The sequence below is a fragment of the Suricata suricatta genome, chromosome 14, assembly GCF_006229205.1.
Source record: "Suricata suricatta isolate VVHF042 chromosome 14, meerkat_22Aug2017_6uvM2_HiC, whole genome shotgun sequence".
In the NCBI taxonomy this organism is placed as follows: domain Eukaryota; kingdom Metazoa; phylum Chordata; class Mammalia; order Carnivora; family Herpestidae; genus Suricata; species Suricata suricatta.
In genome coordinates, this window is record NC_043713.1 from 7,087,497 (window position 1) to 7,105,205 (window position 17,709).

Sequence of the window (17,709 nt, forward strand, 5' to 3'; positions counted from 1 at the left end):
GTGCACGCGGTGTGGCAACGACGTGGGCTCAAGGGTGTGGAGCAGAGGGAAGCGCGGGCTCCGGAGCTGGTGCACGCCAAGCCTGACGCCCGGCGCCCGGCGCCAGGCGGTGGCAGCGTGGCACTCAGCGGGGGACGCACCGTACGGCCACCCCGGGTCCCCACGCAGAGGTGCTGCGTTTCCTGCGGGCCTCCAGGCGGACGCAGCAGCAGCACGGGGCTGCCCGGGGCGCATGCGCGGAGGGGGTGGGGACACCACCTGCTTACGGCCCCGCCCCGCGCTGCACCTGCTGAGCAGACACGTGCCCTGCAGGCCTGACAGAGTGGCACTCGCCACTGCAGGTCACAACCAGGCGCAGAGCAGCCTCCACAGGCTGGAGCCCCGGCCTCCGCTCCCGCCTGGCTGCCGGGGAACTGACTGGGCCCCTGGCCGGAAGGGAGTGGGCCTCCCCGGACCGGACGGGACGGGGCCTCCAGGACGGTGTGGAGGACACAACCAGAGACAGGCAGTCAGTGCCAGGCGGCCCAGCGCTGCGGCAGGGTTAGGCCCTCAACTGAGAGACCAGGCCATGCTCCATCCCACAACCCACCCCACAGTAAGGCTATGTGGGTTCAAGGCCATGCTAAGGTTCTTCGTAGATGGACCTGCCTGTTTTTGTACCCCATGATTGGGGGCACGGAGGTTGTCATGGTGGACGATTGCCTTCAGGACACAAAGCGTGTGTGGGGCGCTAACATTGACGCCCGCCATCTTGGGTTGATTTCTGAGACCTAAAAAGGGTTTGGTTTGTTCTGTTTCTTCTGGCTTAAACCAGCCCCTGGGATCCCAGCAGGCTCTGGGGGCCTGCAGCCCCGCGGCGGCGAAAATATAGGCTGAGGTGCAAACTACCCACTTTAGGTCGGGCCGGGTCACTAACAGGGCTGGTGGTCCAACCTGGCTAATCACTGCTAGGAGCTACATTGAGGCATGAGGTAGAGAGATAACCTGGGTTTGGGGGAGGTGCAGGCTTAGCCAGGCCCCTGACACCCCGCCCCCAGCTGGGGAGATAGCCCATGTCCCTTCCAGGGTGCTGCTCCCTTCTCTCATGCCGTAGAGAGCCCTTCGGCCTGAGAGCCTGTCCTTCAGAGGGTGCTGGGCCCAACGTGGCCAAGGTCAAGTGTCCTCGCCCAGGTGGGCTGGTTGCAGGGCCCTTCCTTAGGGGAGGGGGGCCCCCTGCTCCATAGCTCTGCATTTGTTACTGTTTCGCACTGCCAATACAGATTGTCCGCTGGGAGGGAAAAAATCAGACTTCTGGATGTTTGTAATTGCCAGCCTTTGGTACCTCCATACACTAAGAATTTCTTGCAATTATATGGCAAAAAAGATAACTGTGATACCAGCTCACATCTTTGCACACAGCCCTTAAACATGGGACCAAACAAGAGAGCAAACATAGTTCAAGGCCTTAAGACAGAGGCGCCCGGGTGCCTCAGTTGGGTAAGCATCCGACTTGGTTTTGGCTCAGGTCATGAGCTCACTTTTCGTGGGTTCGGGCCCATGTCCGGCCTGCTTGGGACTCTCTATCGCTCTCTCCCGGCCCTTTCTGTGCTTTCTATCTCTAAGTAAATAAATGAACATTTGAAAAAAAAAAAAAACAAAGCCTGAGGTTATCAACAAAGACCAAGACAGCAAGGCCTGGGGCTTCTAGATGAGGAATCTGCCTTTTAAGAACACAGAAGGTAATTGGGTAACTATTCTGTAATTTTTGTGTGGCTTCAACGAGATAAGCTTTCCCAGACTTGCAGCAGGAGGGATTGAAATTGCACCCACCGCACGTGGCCAGGGACAGCAGATGCTTACACCCTTACACACGGCACCTGTGGGAGAGCGCCCTTCCCACAGGCCTGCGTGCAGACCCGTCACGGAATGTTTGATGGCTTCGTTATTATCACTCAGGGAAACAGACAAACAGTTCTTCTTTTGCAGCGAAAGGCCGAAATATCAGGCTGGAAAATGAAAATCTGCTTTTTCCCTCCTTATATAGGTTTCACTTACCGAAAATATTTCTTACAGGACAATTGTAGCCAGTGAAGAAGCCAGCATACCACATGTTCAGAATGTCAAGTCCACCCAGACAAATGAAAATTTAAAAAAAAAAAAAGGTTTTGCATCAGGTCAAGTCAAAAGTTAGGCACCAGCTAGAGCAGAATGTCACCCTACATTTGAGATGAGAGAAAGGGACAGACACGCTGTTCCCTCGGAGCACGGCCACCACATCAGAGAGGCTTCTGCAGGTGACTGATTTGACAGGTAGCTTACAAGTGCAGCCCAAATTCAAAACTCTCCCAGCCTCCGCAAAACCAGGCTCTTCTTTCTCATCTTTTCTTGACATTTTGCTCCTAAAATTAGCTTTTTGATGAGAAAATTGCAGTGAGTCATACCAAAGCTAGTTAGAGGTGAGGCAAATGCCTTAGATTGAAATTGAGTTGATTCTACTTTGCTTGCTGATGGTGCCTGGTAATTGGACATTGGAATTAGAACTGCTGTGACCTTTCACAATAATAAGAAAGAAAGCTCTATTCAATTTGCTGGAATTTTTTTCGATATTTAAAGCATTTTTTTTGAATGAAGTAATTTACTCTTCTTTTTAAATTAGCAATACCAAGCAGCCTGTTTTTCACGTTGTTCTGTGCATTTATTCAATAATTCTAGTTCTCAGATCAATAAAAACCAATCTGCTTCTCGCTTTCTTATCACCACTCCCGTCAATCCCAAATCCCTCCCCTCCCCCTCCCCCACCCCCACCCCCGCTGTTCATGGAAGTTACCAGTGTGACTTACCTTCCCTCCCCTGGCTCTTCCTGCCACCCAGATCTCGGAGATGCTCCTCTGCAGATGCGGTCTACACTCTCTTCCTCCTCTGCCCAATGTCGTCTCTGCCCTGCCTATTAGCACGTCCTGTTTGGGAGCGAGTTGAGGGACAACAAGGACAAGACGCAGAGTTGCCTGTCCCAATTACGCACCAAAAGCTAGAACAAGATTGCATTTCTTTCTCCACAGCACTTCCCTAATGTTGTATCGCTCATCCTTTCCATTCATTTATTTCCATCACTTAACAAATATTTATTGGGTCTACTCTGTGTTCACCCATCTTCAAGTACCTTAATAAGATTCCATATTCCTCAAAGCAGGAAAAAATGTCTGCCCTCATGGAGCTTATGTTCTAGAAGGCAGACATAGACAATAGAATTATATAGAAATAAGGAAAAAGACGTAAAATATATAATATACAAGAAAGTGCCAAGAGCTATAATGAAAAAAGGAATCTGGACTTGGAATTAATGGAAAGCTTCCAGAAGGAAGATCAGTTCACAAGATTTAGATATATGTTATCTTAGACAAGCAGAGGTCACCTACACAGAGACGCCAGTGCACGGTTGGAAATCAAGGAGATTTCCTGATGACAGCTGGGAGACATTTCCACAAACAGGATATTTAAAGCCATGAAACTGGCTGATAGTAGCAAGAAGGAGGATGGATTAAAACGGCAAAAGTCCAGGGGCCCCAGGGTGGCTCAGTTGGTTAAGCCTGTGGCTCCTGACTTTGGCTCAGGTCATAATCTCATGGTTCATGAGTTAAAGCCCCATGTGGGTTCTGTGTGGACAGTGCAAAGCCTGCTTGGGATTCTCTCTCCCTCTCTCTCTGCCCATCCTCCACTCATGTGCTCTGTTTCTCTCTCTCTCTCTCTCTCTCTCTCTCTCTCTCTCTCTCTCTCTCTCTCCCTCTCTCTCTCTCTCTCTCAAAATAAGTAAAAAAAAAAGTTTTTAATAAAATTTTTAAAAAGCCTCCGACTTCCACCCTACTAGCCGTCTCTAGTTCTTTTTCACGATTTTTTCACTAGGACTGAGAAAGCCAGTTACTGGGTTGTGAGCTCCCCCTGGGAAGTCCCATGTGGCAAGGAACCGATGTCTCTGGCCAGTAGCCATCAAGGAGCTGAGGCCGGCCAACTGCAAAAGTGGCTTCTCCCCCAGCTGAGCCTTCAGATGAGGCCGCAGCCCGTGCTTCCTCTTCGACTGCAGACATCTAAGACATACCTGAGACAAAACTAAACTGACTGGATTCCTGACCCCCAGCAGTTGGGAGGTAATAAATAGATACTGTTTTTAGCTGCCAGGTTTGAGGGTTGTCACACAGCAATGTAACTAATATGGGTGGTAAGTGGCAGAGATGGAGTTAAAATCCAGACCTATTGTTGCCAGAGCCTACTTTAAAAGTACAATACGGAGCGGCACCTGGGCGGCTCAGGCGGGTAAGCATCTGACTCTCGATTTGAGCTCAGGTCATGATCTCGCGGCTCACGGGTCTGATCCTCGTGTCGGGCTCTGCGCTGATAGTGTGGACCTCTCTCCCTCTCTCCCTCTCCCTCCATCTCTGCCTGCACGTACTCTCTGTCTCTCTTTCTCTCTCCCAAAATGAATAAACAAACTTTAAAAAAAAAAATCAATATGGAGAAAGGGCTGTTAGGATGCATATGTGATGATAGAGTTTCGTCATTTTCAATCAGGTCCTCTGCTGCCGACACAAAGTCCCCAAATTAAGACAAGATAGGACCCTGGAGGGAAAGGATGGCATATGACACTTTCAGTCACAACTCTGAGCTCCAGAGCGATCACACTCACAAAACAGTAGCCTCCCCTCCTTCACCAATGGACACAGACAAACAGAGACATGTTCTCTGATGCCGTTCTCATCCATGGAATTAAAAATACCTAACTTCATTTCATCGGGCACCAGGATTTGATATTTTTTTTAACACTTTGTAGAAGGCCTTTTAAACATAGCATTGAAGTTTAGAAAAAAATCAAAGCTGTCTAGTACAAGTCATACCATGGATCCTTCCCCCATACATGAAATTGGATTTTTAAAAATCAACAAAATTGGCCTGGGGGGGGGAAGCTGATAACAAATAGTTGACATATTAATCATCGGAATGAGATTAACTTACTTTGCATAGAGAAGAGTTGGTACAGTAGACTGATTATAATGTAAAATAGGTTTTGATTTGTTTTTGTTGCTGTTTAGCACCGCCTGACCACCTTCCTGCCAGCAGCTGCCCCCACCCCTCCATCATCCCTGGTCCTCACCGTATCTGAGGCCCTGATGGGGTGAAGGGAAAAGGGAGCTATTCGATGGGTACAGAGTTCTGGTTTTGCAAGATAAAAAAGTCCTCGTCACCTGTTGGATAAAAATGTGAATATAGTTAACACCACTGAACCTTATACTTAAAAAAAGCTTAGCAGGTAAGTTTTGCATCGTGTGGGTTTTACCACAGTTTAAAGAAACAAGTAAATACGTAAGCAAGCCAGCAAGCAAAGGAAACCTTCACTAGGAGACCCGAAAGTTTTATAAAGTCCTATAAATCTCCTTTAAACATTTTTCTTCATAAAAGATGACAAATCAGGAAGGCATAATCTCAAGTTCAAGTCAGCAGCTTACAGATAGCGTATTAAATGTTCTATTGGAGATACAGGTACTGTAGGAGTCCTAGTTAATTATCCCAAAACAAATTTCAGGGGCAAATCCAAAGCACTCCTTAGAATAACTAGTTAGATAAAACAAGGTGAAGTGTTCCTCAGAAAGCTGAATACAGACATTTAAGTACAGGAACCTGACACCAATTGCTTCTAGAAGGAATTACATTTTTCCCCAGAATACACATGCAAAACACATGTAAATTCAATATAAGTTTTAAGTATGCATTAACATGCTTATTAACACACATTCACACACTCATCTCTACACTAGTCCCCTTAGATCTGATTATTTACACAACTAAGTATTTAGTTAGTGCCCTCAAACGTAATCTGTAATACAGTCCGAGCAAGCCCATATTTTAGATGGTCTATCAATGACCTCCTAATCTAAATTGTTCGAACAAAATCACATTTGAAGAACAGACTGAGAAGTGAGTATAGTGACCGAAAACTACGGTGGCACAGGAGAGACGGCAGCATTTTTGACATCAGTTCACCAGCATGTCGAATACCGAGAGGCAGAGCAGAACTCAAAGCCCGGTATTCTGCTCATCTGAAATGCATTAATTCTGAGTTTTAATTCTCTGATTGGAAACATGGAGGGGTTTGGGGCTTTTCCTTTTTTTTTTTTTTTTTTTTTAGAAATAGAAAGCCTGTGGTGGCTCTAATTTTCCCTGAGTCTGCTAGACGTCTCACATATGAAATTTTCACTCAAACTACTTAATTTCCAAACAATTTCACACAAATTTAAGTTGAGTATGAGCTTATAAGGTATTGCACAAGATACACGTTTTAGCAGTTAATGAAAAAGTCTTGAGAATCTATATCCCGAATTCAAAGAAAAAGGGAATACTATACCACAAAGTAACAGTAACCAATTAAAATCACATTAATCTTGAGAAATATGGATCAGAATTACAATGTCCAAGTGTTTAAAACAAATCAGTTGCAAGGATTAGGCATAGATTTAGTTTCATTGCTGCTAAAATGTCTTCAAACCTTATGTGGACCATGGGCTCGGTCATTCCAAGCCACAGGCTTCATTCCTAAATCTAATAATGGTTCTCCATGCCCTAAGAATGGCTTTGAAGCTAGCCTACCAGATGCAGCAATAGACACAAGTAATTCTATTAATTTGAAAAAATATATATAAATCAAATTTAGCCTGTTCTTGCCCTGGAAAAATTTAAACTTTTGAGAATTATGGCATGAAATGCATAGAAACGCCACAAGGGGGTGCTGTGGGTAAACCAACAAGAGCCCTTTCTGGGCCAGGAGGATAGCAGGACAACAATCTTCCCATTTCCCCCCTCACGGAATAGAGAGAGAAACACGGACCATGCTCTAAAGGAGAGGAGAGATTTTAAAATAGGAACATATCAAGAACATATATCCAGAAACAGAGGATCAAGCGTGAAAACAGGTATCAAAAGACAAACAGAAGAATTACTTTCCCCTACCCAGTTTCTGATCAGAGATTGAGTCATTTTAGAAAAGCAGTCTGGTCTGAGCCCTTTTTTCAACAGAGCACTAAACTTGAGGTATATTTACTCATTCTCTTTAGGGAACAATCCACTTTTTTAAAAAAAGTAGTTCAAAGGCTGAGTTTCCTGGAGGGAGCGTTCCAGGTGGACTCCCCCGACCCCCCCCACCAGCCAGCCTCCAGTCCCACTGCACGCTATTTCAGCTCAAAGCGCTGTCTGGTACCCTGACAAAGCAAAGAAACAAAAACTCTTACTCCTGAAGGTTTAAAATGCAAATCGAGTTCTGAAATTCTGAGTCAGGCTTTGTTGTGTGCGGAATTAATTCCACTAATTTTAACTTCCCTGAAGGGAAGTCGCTGAAGAAAGTATGGCTGAAACTTGAAGATGAGAAGTTCTGAGCAGTTCCCACTAGTCAGCTTCCAAAGCTGCCCGGTGAGTGACAACACAAAAACAGAGCCCCTCTCACAGAGCGGGCTGCTTGTCTTTTCCCCGAAAGCATTTACTTGACTGATAAGATCTGTGATACCTTGAGGTTCCCTTCTTTTTCAAGAATCGTTTTCAAAATGAATCACTAAAGTGCTTTTCTTTGCTTTTCTTGGACCTTATTAGCCTGCCTTTCCCCCAAGTCAACTGCAATTTGGCTACTTTAGATACTTCCCCTCTGCCCCTGCTTGCTCTGAATTTTATCAGGCAAAGCAAGAATTAAATAATAATAAAGTAGTCTGGGTGGCAGAACCAAGCACACAGTAGGAGCTTAATAATTACTCATTCCTTACCTTGTGCTTCCAATTGGTTTTTGTGAGTGGGAAGACCGCCCACTTTGCTTAGACACAGGAGTGGCTGTTTGCACACCTGTCAGCGAACTTTCCACACGCTGTGCCCTCAAATCCTATGTCAGTGTCTCCCGCCCAAGGAGGCCTCAGCCTCCTGACACCTGCCATTGCCTTGTGAGCGGTTTCCTGTCTGTGCTGCCCTGGAGAGGCCACGAGGGGCTGTCGGGAACGTGTAACCCACAGTCCGTAAGCACCGACAGCTGGACTCAACGGCCTTGGGTAGCACCGAGCTACGGGTCTGCAGGGCTGTCAGCAAATGCTGACTCGTGCGACACGCAGTGATCCGTATGAGGCGGCACGACATGAGAAGAATGTGGACCGCGTAGACCAGCCCCCTAGTGGGTGGAACAGTGTCCTCCAAACAGACGTGTTCGCGTCCTAACCCGGGGCACCTGTAAATGTGACCTTACTTGGAAATAGTTTGTTTGCCGATATTATTCATTAAATGTCCTGAGAAGAGGGCATGCGGACTCAGTGCCGGCCCTACGTCCAATGACTGGTGTCCTTAGAAGAGAAAAGAAAGGAGATCCGGCGCAGACAGACGGAGGGGAGAAGGCCGTGAGCACGTGGAGGCAGATGTGGGAGGGACTCGGCTCTGAGCCACGGAGCGCCGAGCTTTGCTGTCGACAACCAGACGCTGGAGGACGGACGTGAGGACAGACCCCCCTTCCCGTTCCAGAAACAGCCACGCCTGTGGACACTTTGATTTCAGGCTCATCGCCTCCAACACCGTGAGATAATAAATCAGCTGTGTGTGTGTGTGTGTGTGTGTGTGTGTGTGTGTGAGAGAGAGAGACAGAGACAGAGACAGAGAGAGAGACAGAGAGAGAGGGAGAGAGAGCCCAAGCGGGAAAAGGTTAGAGCGAGGGGGGCAGAGGATCTGAAGCAGGCTCTGCGCTGACAGCGGCAAGCCTGAAGCGGGGCTTGAACTTACAAATCGCGAGATCATGACCTGAGCCCAAGTCTGACTGACTGACCCACCCAGACGCCCCAATAACTCTGCTGTGGTAAGCCAGCCGGGCTGTAATAATCTCTTACAGCAGCCCAAGGAAACGGACACAACCACACAGGTTCAAACCAGTTCCGCACCAGCTCTGTGGCCTAGGACGCCCAACATCGGTATCTTCATCTGGAGTTCCTAACACGTGTCTCACAGAGAAATCAAAGAACAACTTAGGCTCCCTATTATCCACGCTCCAACCTATGCGCCCATGAGTATGAGACTTAACACACTGTGTCTCAGCTTCCTCGTCCATAAAATGGGCATGGAATGACTCACGTAGCCTGGTCAGGCTGGGGCAAGAACCTGAGGACACCGTACACAGAAACCGCAGGTGCAGAGAGCCCTGGCTGCATAGACAGAGCCAGGCCTGCATAGACGAAGCCCTCGGCATGCCTGACCCGCTGTGGCTGTGAGTGCCACAGGAACCGAGTAGGGTGGAGACCAGTTAGGTTTGGGGTCCAGCAAACGCTGACTGCAGAGTAAATGCAAAGTGGAGCCTGAAGCAACGGTCCTGTGTGGAGGGGTCACAGGGAAGGAAAGGGCATCTCGGGGGGGGGGGGGTCAGCTCCGGAATCTAATGCGCAGAGGAAGAACGGAGGTGAAGGAATGCACGTACAAGGGTCTTGAGAATCAGCAGTGAGAGGGACCGGAGGGGGCTGGACGGCTAGACTGAAGTTAGAACGCGCTAGAAATCCCACGGACAGTTCAGATGTGACACACCGGGAAGAAGACACTGAAGCCTTTGAATCAGGAAATGACACCCAGGAAAAGATTATTTAAGAAAGACGAGTCCGGTGGGAAAAGCAGAGCTGAGCCGCTCACACGCTCAGCGGCGAATGCACTCTGACCAGCTTGTGTTCAGTACATTCAAACGTACATAAAATCACTTGTCAAATTGGCATAAACATTTCTCAACTCCTCTCAAGGTCTGACTTACCTTATCGGAGACCCACACGGAACAGCTGGTCCTCCAAACAGCCGGAGCGGCATTTCTGGGGACGGGCCGATGGGCTGGGAAGGAGAGCAAAAGAGGGTGACAGACAACAGACCGGTGGGTGGGGAGAGGGAGCGTGGAGGGGGTCAAGCCCGTGGCAGGTGTTTGCAGGTGTCAAATAAATAAGCCATGAACTGTGGTTAATAATACTACAGTTTATGCTTGAATCGCGGGAATCTACCCCCAAAAACCAAGAGCACACTTTACACACTGTACGTTAGCCAGTTTGCCAATAAATTATATTTTAAAATAAATAAATAATAATTCTTATCGCAAGGGGAAATAAAAGGTTCTGTAACTACAGCAGGTGGTGGATGTTAACTAGACTTATTGTAATACACATATCAGATAGGTGGTACACTTGAAACCAATATAATGTACATTTATCAGACCTTAATTTTTAAAAGCGGGGGGGGGGCGTCTGGCTGGCTCAGTGGGTTAAACCTCTGACTCTTGACTTCAGCTCAGGTCATGATCTCACGATTCATGAGCCCCCAGTCGGGCTTTGTGCTGACAGCGTGGAGCCTACTTGAGATTCTCTCTCTTCTTCTCTCTCTGTCCCTCCCCTGCTCGTGCACCTGCTCACTTTCTCTCTCAAAATAAATAAATGAACTTTAAAAATTTAAGAATTAAAAAAAAGGAGCAAAATCAGAGAGCTGCTGTGATCTCTAGGGAAGCTGAGGAAATTAGAAGTGAGAAGGAGAATCAGACACAGGTATTTTGAAAAGTAAGCTGATGGCGAGGGAGGGCACTGAGCAGTAAGGAAACGGAATGGCTGACTCAGGGCCGTCCTGCGGTAAATAAAACTTATAGACATGGAAGGAACGGGAGAAAAGTGAAGTAAATGTTGGAAAGAACCACGGACCCAAATGACCACACAGTCCAACATGTCCCCACCTACTCCGTGAGGCTGTCTGCCAAATTGCCTAGGGAGGGCACCCCACAGTGACAATGAACATGAGGGTCCTTTCTTAAATGTTGCCTTGGTGAGCCAGAATTATAGACTGAGGATACCGCCTGTTAAGTTAAAATAAACTGTGTGGACTGAAAACAAATATTGCCATGAAAGAGAAATTATTAGAAGGAAAACTCAGTAAAAAGAAAAAAAATTTTTTTTTCTAATATTCTCCTGGCCACAGGGGGTCAGTGTTGCTTCGAAGCAAAATGACCCCAAGACATTTTGGGGGTTATGAAGGTCTTAAAGAAATTATTACATTTTCTTCTAAAAAAAAAAACCATGTTTTGATACATCTGATTTTTAGAATTACTGAGTGACAGATGGTTACAGAATGTTAAAAAAAATGTCAACTTGTTAAAAAATAAACTTGTTAAAAAATATATATTTCATGCAAAATGAACTTGGATCCTCACCATTCAAAAGCAATAAGAGAAATTAAGAGAGGAGAGAAATATATATATGTATATATATATATATATATATATATGCAGAAAAACACATGCATCCATATATATATATGTTTTCAATATGAGTGTTCAATTTAACTCAGAGCTCAGTGCCAAGGAAAAATAAACCGTGTCTTACTCTCTAACTGAAGAGGTCAGACACAAGCTCATGTACATATTTAAACTGAGATTTTAAAAAATATAACCATCCTGGGGCACGGGGGTGGCTCAGTCGATCAGGCCTCCAACTTCAGTCATGATCTCACAGTTCGTGGGTTCGAGCCCCACATCGGGCTCCGTGCTGACAGCTCAGAGCCTACTTAGGATTCTGCATCTCCCTCTCTCTCTCTCTGACCCTCCCCTGCTCACGCTCTATCTCTGTTTCTCAAAAATAATAAATAAATGTTAAAAAATTTAAAAATAAAAATATAGCAATCCTTTTAAATTGTTATGTTTAAGGTAAAAGATGCAAATAATTAGCCAATGAGGCCAACCTTTATGAGGATTTTTTTAAATAGTACAAAGTTATTTCTCTGCTTCTCCTGCTACTCATCACCACATTTACCTCTTGGTAAAGGTACAAAAAGAAAAAATAAAAGCTCTACTGACCCTATATAGGAGAGTAAAAAAGATTTAGTACAAGGTGTAATGGACTATTACTCAAATAATGAAACCTGGTCATTTGCAACAACATGGATGGAACTAGAGTGTATTATATTAAGTGAAATAAGTCAGTCACAGAAAGACAAATACTGAATGATTTCACTCATATGTGTGATTTAAGAAACAAATGAACAAAGGTTAAACACAAAATAGAGGCAAACCTTGAAGTCGACTCTCAACTGTAGAGAGCAAACTGAGGGTGGGGGGGGGATGGGCTAAATAGGTGAGGGGTTAAGGAGGGCACGGTTGACGTGTGCAAGTGCTGAATCACAGTGTCGTACAGCCGAAACGATTATTACACTGTTCACTAACTGGAATGTCAAAAAAAAAAAAAAAAGAAAAAGAAAATAATAAAAGAAAAGTTTTCTTGTAGACAGTGAAGACAGCACTCAGCGTTGGCACAATCTTCATCCTAAGTGTAGAATTGAGGGGCAGAGGAGTGGTTGAGGGAAGGAAAGCTAGATGAACTTGAACGCAGAGTGAAAATTACAACTGACCTGTTGAGAAAATCCCCCAGAACCCCGGGGGCCAGTCTGGGGACGTGTCGTGTCGTTGTTCTGATTCGTCGTGTTGCCCTGGTCCCTCTCTTGTCTGAAACCTCGTATGTTCATTCGTGCTCTGGACAAAGAGCTGACAAAAAAAACCAGAGCTTTCCCAGCCCTGTGGAGCCGCGTTAAATGAGTAACCAGATTCAGGAACATACAATCACGCATTGTGATACAGGCCCCGAAAGAAAAGAGCGGAGTGACCAGACAAGACCTCTCCGAGGACGGGACATTCAAGTGGAGGCCTCAGGACCAGTCCAGACCACGAGCTGTGCTCACAGGGAATGGGAAGGAAAGAACACTGGGGGTCTGAAGAAGGTCAGAGGTTATCCCAAGGGCAGCGGAAAACCTAAGAAAGGAGGGAATCATGATCCAATTTGCATTTAAAGGGAAAAAAAGCATTTTGACTGCTTTGTAAATGAGTGAGCTGGGGACTCAGCAAGAATAGGAGAGAGATCCTAAGTGGTTAGGAAGTGTAGGTGCCCCGGGGAAGATGGAGAGGGAAACGGAGAGTTAGGGTGGAATCAGCAAGGCTCGCTGGAGGATCGCGGAGATGGGATCACGTTTGCGTGTGTGCGTGCGCGCGCATGTGTGTACGTGCAAGCGCGCGTGCACGCACCTATACGATTAAATTTCACATCTGTGCTTATGCCTCTGCTGCTGAAATTTAAATGTATTGTTTCTACACCAAAATACTAACCTTTCCCCTTAAAAGTAGAATTACTAAATTTTTACTGGTTATACAGAGAAGCATCAAGTAATACCTCATTGACTGTGTTGATTTATATACATAAAATAACACCAATTGAGTGTCATGACTTTACTGATAATGAAAGCAGAAGACTATAGTCAGCCAAACGTTTTTAAAATTTAATAAAGAGAATATTAAAAGATGCTTATTCCCTCGCAGTTCTGATTGTCTATCCATTGTTCAAAGTCTCTGTGGATTTCTCCCTTGAGAATATCCGTGGGAAGTGAACAAATTGAATCCAAAAGTATTCATCGCCAAACCTATAAACTATAGTCCAATTTCATTTCCATTCTGTGGGAGCATTTTCAACAGCGTGCAAGCGCCGTGATAAGACCATCTGCCCGGGCCAGGCGGTTCAGGACAAACGACAGATGTGCGGATACTTCTAATCCTTATTAAAAATACAAGGTCTAAAATACTCTAAATAGGCAGAGCTCCTCCCCTCAATTAGTCCTGGACTTTCTCATGAAAATGGAGGTTACCTGGGCAAGCTGGTTTCCATCTGGCAGAACCGGATATTCAACTCTTGTGGGTCGAATCTTAAGTGAATTGGTTTCAAAAGGTGTGAGGTGCCAGGTGGAGACCAAAGGAGACTAAGGTGCTGGGGTTTGGGAAAGATTTTTAAATTACAGAACACAGCGATGAAAAGGCAGCTGACTGGAGTGGCTATGGCTTTCCTACAAAAGAGTGTGACACAAACAGGTAGCTAGTCACTGGGCAGTCTCTGCGCAAAGCCAGAGGACGGTTATAACCACGGGACATTTAAGGGCGGCACACCAGGTGTTTACCTGTCCCTCTGCCGGTAATTTGCATAAGGCTGCATCTTATCCCTGTGACAGTTCTATTCTAAGGAACAGCCCTTAAAGCACCCAGCGCTTGGGTGGCTCAGTCTGTTAGGCATTCGACTTCAGCTCAGGTCATAATCTCCCCATTTGTGGGTTTGAGCCCCATGTCCGGATCTGTGCCAACAGCTCGGACACAGGAGCCTGCTTCGGATTCTGTGTCCCTCTCTCTCCCTGCCCCTCCCCCCACCTCAAAACTAAATAAACATTAAAAATCTTGTTTAAAAAATAAGGAACAGCCCAAGGATCCTTCACTCCTCTCATTGGTGATTTTTGTAGGAACAAATCAGGGTGTTGGTTGTAAAGGGCTTTGAAAGATTAAAATGTGCAATGCAAATGCAAGACAGTCTTATAATAAATTATGATTTTTTAGGATTCATCTGTTACATTGTATTTTAACTATAGACCTTATGTAAAGCACAAATAGCATAAAATTATAATTATAAATTTCATTTTATGTAACAGTACACACCACTTATTGTTAGTGCTCAATAAAAAATAAATGCTAAAATCTCCTTAAAAGATGTTTTGGGGGCATCTGGTGGCTCAGTTGGTTAAGCACCTGACTTCTGCTCAGGTTATGATCTCGCGGTTCATGGGTTCGAGCCCCACATCTGACTCTGCTCTGACAGCTCAGAGCCTGGAGCCTGCTTCGGATTCTGTCTCCTCTTCTGTCTCTTTAAATGTCAAATTAACATTAAAAAAACAAACTGGAAATCTCGAGAATCCTCTGTCTCACAGGTGATCAGTGACATATCCCTGAGCTGTCCTCATCTCTGGCTCCTGTCTGATGCCCAGAAGCTGGGTCAGGACTCCGGTGGCCATCGGGTCCCTCTCCTGTGATGCCAGCTGCAATCCCAGAATACCAGTGCCCGCATGTTCTGGTGTCTCCACCGAGCCAAGCTGGGCACATGCCCTGTGCTATGCTGCGCTCGCTGTCCAATGTTGTGGTGAGCACACACACACCACACAGTACACACCACACACCCCACACACCTACACACATGCACACACCACACATATGCACACCTCCACACACACCACACACACTAAGCACACCTATACACATGCATATGCACACACATGCACACCTATACACACCTACACACACGCACATCTACACACACCTACACACACACCCCACACACACCTGCACACTAGCATGCATCTACACACATGCACACCTACACTCACCCACGTACCTACACACACCCCACACGCATATACATACACACACACACACACACACACACACACACCCCTGAGGGCTGAGCTGGAGGCTGACAGCCAGCAGCTCAAGTCAAAATCCTCTCCCTACAAATGGACCACCTGAGGTGTTTCTATCACACCAAGTTTGGCCCAAGTCTCTACTCTCTCGGAGCCACTCATTAGAAAAGGCTGCCCCAAGGACTCAGCAGAAATGCTTGACTTTTACTTGACTACAACGTAGGTTTAGGCTGTGAGCTCTTAGTGTCATTCCCAGAGTCCTTTGTTTGCTGGAGGAGGAAAATGTGAAGACCAGTAGTATCAGGAGGAAATGCATGGAAAAGCTACTTTTATTCACAGGGAAACACATAATTTACAAAGAGCTGTTCCAATGTTTATCTTCTATTCTCCATGACAGTGTGATCAATCTGTAACGTTATTCCTTACCTTCCTTCCCCCATCCAAGAACAACTTTGTTACATTCAAAAAATCCTGACCACTGCTCTGGAAAATGACCCAGCCCTGTGCTGCCCCATTAAACGAGCATGTCATTAAACCTTCTCAAGGTGACTGTGTCTCCTGACTCTGTGAAGGCGCCCACGTCAGTCGCTGCCGGTCAGGCAAGGCCTCAGTGCTTACCCCTGATTTATGCAGAAGAGCAAACCCCCAGGAGGCGTCCATTAATATGGAATGGGGGAGGGCGGCCCGACAGGCAGCCAGGCCTCAGAAACGCCTCTTATCTCGCAGATCTGACCTCAGGAGTTCTGAATCAGGCTTATCCGATGACATAACTAGCATCATTTACCAGGCTGTGGAATTCATACAAGCATACAATTTCACTTAGGGAGAGGAGAAAGAGACTAATAGTTTGGTCTAGTAACTCCTTCATTTGGCTGTAAGTCAAGTAAGACAAAACATGTGATCTTAGCTTTAAAAAAAATCTTTCTTTTGAAATAATTTCAGACTTAAAGAAAAGTTGCAATCATAGTACAAAAAATACCTAGATAGCCTTCAAGTAGATTTCCAAATATTGACATTTTATCACATTTGCCCCATCATTCTCTCTGTCCTAATATGTATAATACTTTTTTTCCCAACAGTTGGAAAGTAAGAGGCAGACATGATGACCCCTCCTCCTAAACACTTCGGTCTTGGTCTTACTAACCACACTGCAATTATTAAGAGTAGAGAAGTCACATTGATACAGCACTGCTGTCTATCCTAGGGATCTTCTAACAGGTTTGCAGACTGTCACACCAACGTCCTGGATAGCAAGAGAAAAGTAAACAGAACCTTGAGGCTTTGGGGGTAGGATCACACTGGCTCTGAAATTCTTTCCAGTAACAGGGCAGCATTAAGAATTGTTAGGGCTCGGGGCGCCTGGGTGGCTCAGTCGGTTGGGCGGCCGGCTTCGGCTCAGGTCATGATATCACGGTTCATGGGTTTGAGCCCCGCATCGGGCTCTGTGCTGACAGCTAGCTCGGAGCCTGGAGCCTGCTTCGGATTCTGTGTCTCCCTCTCTCTCTGACCCTCCCCTGCTCGCGTTGTCTCTCTCTGTCTCTCAAAAATAAATAAAAGACATTAAAAAAAATTAAAAAAAAAAAAAAGGAATTGTTAGGGCTCAGCACACCGTAGTCCTGGTGTAAAACATCTCTTGGTATTTAGGCTTTGAATCAAGACTCTTAATTGCAGCAGAGAATGTTGGTTACGTACCTTTTATTTCTTCTCTGTTTCTCATTTGACCAACTTAATTGAACTCAACAATGCCTTAGTAATGCCTGGCATACCCACGGCACTATCTCTGGTTCAGGAAGAGACAAGGTTAAATAAAATGCAGTCTAACACCTCTGTGAATCAAAATGTTACTAAATAAACAGTAGCTAGGGGGACCTGGCTGGCTCAGTTGGTTAAATGTCGTACTCTTGATTTCGACTCAGGTTATGATCACACAGATCAGGAAATTGAGCTCCAAGTCAGGCTCCACATGGAGCCCGCTTGGGATTCTCTCTTTCCCTCTCTCTCTGCCCCTCCATCTCCCCCCCCTTCTCTCTCTCTCAAAATAAATAAACTTTAAAAAATAAATAAACAGTAGCTAAGTTAAAATAGTAAAAAGCAGACAAAAAAGGTAAAAGGTGAACTTAAACAGGTAAAAGGAGAGATATGATAGATTATTGAGTCCCTACTCTTTGGCAGATGCCATATCAAATGATTTATTTATATATCGCCTTTAATTTTTACACACATATGGTGAGATTGGCATTATGTTACCCGTTTCAAAGATACGGGAATTGAGACTCACGAAATAAAGAAACCTGCGCAGCGTCTCTACACAGTGAGGCTCAGAGCCCGTAATCGGAACCTGCCTCCAAAGGTCACGAGCTTCCAGCAAAGAGGCAGGAACAGATGGTGTGGAACCGCAGGGACGGAGGGAGAGAAGGACGGAGGGAATGCGTTCACAGACGGCAAGAAGTC

At 45.8% G+C, this 17,709-nt stretch overlaps 1 protein-coding gene across 5 annotated transcripts in view; it reads right to left on the reverse strand.

Annotated features, from left to right (window-relative positions):
* The window catches only part of SOCS6 (suppressor of cytokine signaling 6), a 193,128-nt gene that overhangs the window by 66,059 nt on the left and 109,360 nt on the right, over window positions 1–17,709 (reverse strand). For 2 of the 5 annotated variants that reach the window (XR_003902436.1, XR_003902435.1), the window contains one exon: window positions 9,770–9,843. The exons of 2 other annotated variants lie outside the window; for them this stretch is intronic. The gene's annotated coding sequence lies outside the window, so the exon portion shown is untranslated. Of the gene's footprint in view, window positions 1–5,127; window positions 5,214–9,769; window positions 9,844–17,709 lie in introns of those variants that run through there. One more of the 5 variants, XR_003902439.1, reaches the window with a different exon arrangement.